Genomic DNA, 5,952 nt, shown 5'->3' with positions numbered 1-5,952 from the left:
GGTACTAGATGATTATGTCTATTTATATATTTTTCGGTCCTAGTGGAACTAATTCAAACTTAAATTATGGAAAGTACCCTATGAATCCATTAATATGTAGCAAAAAAGATTTTAAGCTCATTTCTATTAATGTGTATTGAAGCTGAGAATGTTGTGTTATGAGTGTACATTGAAATAAGAATAATTGAAATAATGATTTATGTAATATCAACTTAAACAATTAGTTTAGACTTATTATCTGTTTTTGTAACTATATGTTAAAATGAGTCAAATACGGATTGGCACAAAAATTGAGAGCATATTAATAGGGCCATCGCCGCGTGAAGGATTTGCTAGGGACAAAAACATATTTTTTTGTTTTTGTCAAACACATTGTAAAGTATTAACATTTTTTTTAATTAAAAAAATATTATAAAAAAAGAAATAGTTAAAAAAGACCGGAGCAGACCGTGCCTTTTGTCACTTTATTAAATACTTGCATTGTGATAATCAACTTGAGTTTAACAAATTGTTATAATTTGTATTATTTCTTTAATGTAAAATTGATCTCTTTTCGCTTTTAAAGATTATTGTTTTTGTTCGGTATCGCGAAACGCAAAAGGAATATTCATGAAATTGTAATTTTAATGAATATCAAATAGGCTATACTTTTTGCAAGTTTAATGTTTACATTCCCGTCGTACGTGTATACATAATTTTTGTAGGCTTTCGAACTCATTCGCGAATTGCTATATGTGGTCATTTTTTTAATCCGTTCGTTTAATTGGTTCTAATACTAAAACTAAAAATGGACCAAATATGTACATGTGAATTCAAATGGCAACAAAGTTACTAAACCGGAATAAGTCGCACCAAAGTGTTTCCGCGAGTAGCGCTCATTGTCATTTTAAAAAGACAATAAAGTATTCGGTGTGAAACTGTATGCACAAGTGGCTCGTTTTAATCATTCGATTGCCTCATAATTGTATCCAATCTACAGTGTTTGTAGAACGCAGTGAAAAACGCAAATTATGAAACATAAAAACCGATATTAATTTCAAGCAGATAAAATTACACCTACAATATTTAATAATTAATTCAGTAATAAGCAAATTGGCTTAAAGGCACATTAATAGGGATAGTTACTTTACTATATAATAATATTGTGCCCATGTGTAATTCTTTCGAAATGTCCGTCGGGCTTTATAATCTAATTGATATCGATTGTTGAAAAACATTGGAATTTAAGTAAAACTCTCTAAAATTATCAATTTTTCTACTAGACTCAGAGTATTACTTCACCGATTCATTGTTAGTTACAGCGAGATTCTGCAAAATAAAGTAAAATTTTAGACAAAATAGGTTCTAATTCTTCACTTTCTTTCTCATTCAACTTCAACATATTGAGAGGGTTCTTCTCCTCTTCAACGAAAATAAATTCTACCGAAGAAAGATCATGTTTTTTCTTTCAAAAAACATCGATGGATCTTCTCCGACCTCGCGAATAAAGTCCACGAAAACTAGTAGTACATGATATATATAGAAGTTCCAAATCATTAGAACCGAACAAATTCATAATGTTTCGTTTGTTGCACTTAAAAGTACAATACAGTCTTTTTTGCATCTCTTGCATACTATTCACACCAGTATCGAATTTTAATGCTATTAAAAGCATAGGTATAATTTAGTCACGTGAAAACAAAAATTAATTTTGTAACTTTTTATGGAAAAAACAGAAAGAGATAAATAAGTCAGAGTTTATTTCTTTGTAAAAATTATACTTTTTTCTATCTTTGTTATTTAAATCTTATTAAAAAATAATTAAAAATAATATGCCACCAATAAATATTTTTATAAACATTGTTTTTAAAAAACATGATTTGCGATAACTACTGCCGCTTTTATAAAACTCATTTGAAAGCAAAAATAATACATAAAATTGAAACATAAATTCAATATCTGACGTAGCTGTTTTTCGAAAAATTATGTTTGAACAAAATGGTAAGTATTCAAAGTTAAATATCAATTTTTACATTCATCCACTCCAGGACCATGAAATAAATTTTCTGTAAAAGTAGATGCTTTTAGGAAGTCACTTTATACTTGTCTCCAATAAAGGCTTTCTTTTTTTCGTGTTTAGCGTGCATATGTCCACCTTGTACTTTCGTCTTCGGCAGTGATATACATATGCGTATGCATACATGTACTTACTGTTGAATTATTCCGTTTTCCCTAGAAAACACAATAAAAATCTAAGGATTAAATGAATAATTCCGGAATGCATTCCGACTTGTTCCATGATAGGTGCTCAGTGCTCGGAATTATAGTTACACATTTCGAGCCGATTCCTGAGGTGTTACTGTCCATCCACTATATCACTTAATATAGCCGAGCCGCCGATCGCTTACGTAAAAAAACCTTAAATACAATGAAAATCACAGACAAGGAATAAGGAATAAGAGATTTTAACCTGTCAGAAAGCATCCATTCTGATATACAGGGTTTCTGATAGATTGAAATTTGTTATTACCTGTTCCTATTGCCTGTGCTTTTCATTGTGATTTCAGGTTGACGCTGTACGCCAGAAGTCGCAACACAAAAAATATACTGGAAGGATATCTTCTGGCAAATATCATTAAAATATTTTCCTTCCTACGTGATTTTTATTTTAATAATTAAATTTTTTATTATTAACATATTATGTGTATATTCTGCAATAATATAATCAGCAATAATATAATAAGCAATTAGGATATATACAAATATATACGACAATTATAATAGACAATAGCTTTCCACATCACCTCTGAGGTACTATTGTTGATGCGTTTTTTTTTAAGTGGTTTCCCCAGTAGGCCTACTCCACAAAAAATAACGAAGAAGCTGATCAAATATATAATTCAACAGGAAAACAATATTCTCTAATATAAAATATTTATAAAAATGTATGAAAGTGTTACGTAATATGCAACGTATTAAAATAATGTATTTAATATACTCAAATTCTATGACTTTAAACAATTTTAATCTTCTAAATAAATATTTTAAATGGCCATAAGCTTCGAATGACTGTAGTACTACATAATTTTTTATTAAAGCAATTTTCTTCAGGCGTTAAATGTCCATTATTCGTAAAAAGGACTATGATAAAAGTTTATAAAAAATAAACCGAATCTCTTAAAAGATATGTATTTAGAGGAAGCATTTGTTCTCGGTTTTCAATTAATTTTTTATATATTGAGGAATTTTGTCACATACTAGCGTCATGTGTTGATCTTGGTTATCAACAATATATATCAATAAATTCTCTTTTGGCGTTACAGATACCTTGTAACAAAACGGAGCAAAAACCTTTCCTGTGGTAATAAGAATTATCGTTTGTAGATTCAAGTATTGGGATATATGCGATCCATCTACACATTCAAAGACATTAGGAAAACTTTCTTGTCCTCTTAACTGATAAAATTGTTCGACATTCATGAGTGCAGCTCTTCCTTTAGGCCAAAATATATAATTTTGTATCTTCTTAGTTAATAATTTACAAGTTCGTATAAATATGGTATGAGCATTTCCTTTATTTATTGTAGATCAAAACGGTCCGCAGTTGATCGAATCGATTTTTGACTTGCAACAATCCATATAGTTAATAAAATTGCTTTTTTAATTGATGTTGGTGAATATCCTATTCTTGTTATCTAAACATTGAATAAGATCCTGAATATATAAAATCAGTGTTAGACATAATAAGCATTTCATGTATTATATACATAATATTACATTATATATATATATATATACATATATATATATATATACATACACAGATTTGGCCAAAAATATTAGGCACATATATTTTTCATCTGAAATTCCATTCTTTATATTCATCTGTAGTCTTACCTGTTGATTATTGGGTTGATTACACACAAGTTAAAGAATTTTTGAAACAAAATAATTTACTATAAATGCCATATTACCATAAATTACCATAAATTAATTTTTGAACTAAAACTTTAAATATTAATAAGATGCCTCGTGTTTTTAATCGAAGTTGTATACTTTTACATATTATTTACATAATACTTTTTGCAATTATAATCATTATATACTTAGTGCATATCTCAATTAAAATTCTAAATATTAGAAAGTATGCTTTAAAGTCCATGTCCAAATATAATGGCACTGTTTTTGAGAAAAAATTTTAAATTTTTATGTGCTTAACACATTTACGTTTGATTAATAATAAATCCAATATATCACTATTGCTGATCATTAAAGACGAAGAAGAGGAATCAGACGAAGATTTATTTTTAAGTATTTTTTAAATTAAAGTATATTATAATATTCCCATATAATATTTCCATATTGTAACACCCAGAATAACATTAACAAATAATCATAATATTTTTGGTTAAGAAATATACTCCCACCATGTTCAATCAGAAATTTCATCAATCCATCGACTAAATTAGTCTGTTATGATTCAGCCTGATTTCAGCGCTGTAAATAAAAATATGTTGATGTATTTAATCGATGAATAAAAGAATTCTTTAATGCATTTGCAATTGATCAATCAATGAATTAAAAACTTAGCCATTATTAGGACCTATACAACATAAATTAGTAAAGCACAACATACGTGAGCATTTAAGTTCAGAATGCCTGTTCATTACATTATTGTAAGTGATAAGATCTTTTAATTTTCATAATGCTTGTGCGTGTGCGGGCGCGCGCGCGCGTGTGTGTGTAAAGACAAATTTCAACTAAACTAACTTGCATATGTCATACTCAGGTAAAGGAACGTATCGGATATGATCGGTGGCATGTAAAGCCGCGACTCATTGCTTGGGAAAGAGAATTATTGTCATACATCCTAAATAGGATAATAAATAGGATAGGCTGAAGACACGCACGGAGTAAAAAGAAAAGACCAAACTCCCGAAAAAATGGTTCAAAATTCGAGGCCTGTTCTTTTTGGCTGAACTTTTGCACCTGCTCATCTTTCTTCCTTTTCTCTTTAGCAGGAAAGAAGAAGAAAGATAAACTAGTGCAAAATTCAGCCAAAAAGAACAGACCTAAGGTGTCGAAAAAGCGCTATAAGGAAAAACAAATTCGTGCGCTTCTGTTGGAGAAAATTGTCAACAAGAGGATAAATATTTTTCCTCTTATTTTCCTGTAATGCTGTAAATTTGTGTATTTTCATGTGTAGAATATATTCCGAAAGAAAAGTTGTCGTCCTGTTTAAGTCCTGTTTTTATTCTTTTGAATTTCAAAGTTTTTTGGTGTCGGGAAGTTAAAAAACAATAATTTATGACTATGTATAAATGTTATTTTTCAATAAATATTGATGCTTTTACTATTTCATCAAATAAAATGAAATTTTATACAAATTGGAATTTCTGTATTAAAAATAAAACGTGCACACCAAAAAATATTTAATAATTTAACATAGGAATAAATAAACTTAATTACGGTTACTGTCTATTATAAATCGCCCCTTAGAGAAGAGATGTTGATAACGAGCACTACGATTCAGCATCCAATTCAATCGTTGAGCGGATAAATGGAAGATAAATGGAATTTTTACTTGAAAATTTATTTGATGGAAAACAATGTGCAATGATATATTTCCTAACTACTGAACGAATAGGCTGGATGAAAGCAATTACTGGTATCTCTTACCAACATTTATTATCCAAAGACGCGTGTAATTGCTACAACGCCCGTTATCATTTAAGCTAAAATAATAAACAATGTACAGCAAAAATTCGATTGGAAGAATAACTAAATTTTATTAAATATTATTTAACAATTCTAATACCAATTAGACCGAAAATAAATTAAGAGAAATCATGCTATTTTTTATCCAAGTAGATCTTAGCTCTTAAATAATTTCCGCGTCAATTTGTATACATATATGTTCGTGCTTCGCGCCTATTGGAATGGGTGGGAGCGCTCAGTCGGTTGTGTATCCGC

Source organism: Trachymyrmex septentrionalis, unplaced genomic scaffold (genome assembly GCF_001594115.1).
Source record: "Trachymyrmex septentrionalis isolate Tsep2-gDNA-1 unplaced genomic scaffold, Tsep1.0 scaffold171, whole genome shotgun sequence".
NCBI classification, from domain to species: Eukaryota; Metazoa; Arthropoda; class Insecta; order Hymenoptera; family Formicidae; genus Trachymyrmex; species Trachymyrmex septentrionalis.
This window is presented reverse-complemented; position numbering follows the sequence as displayed.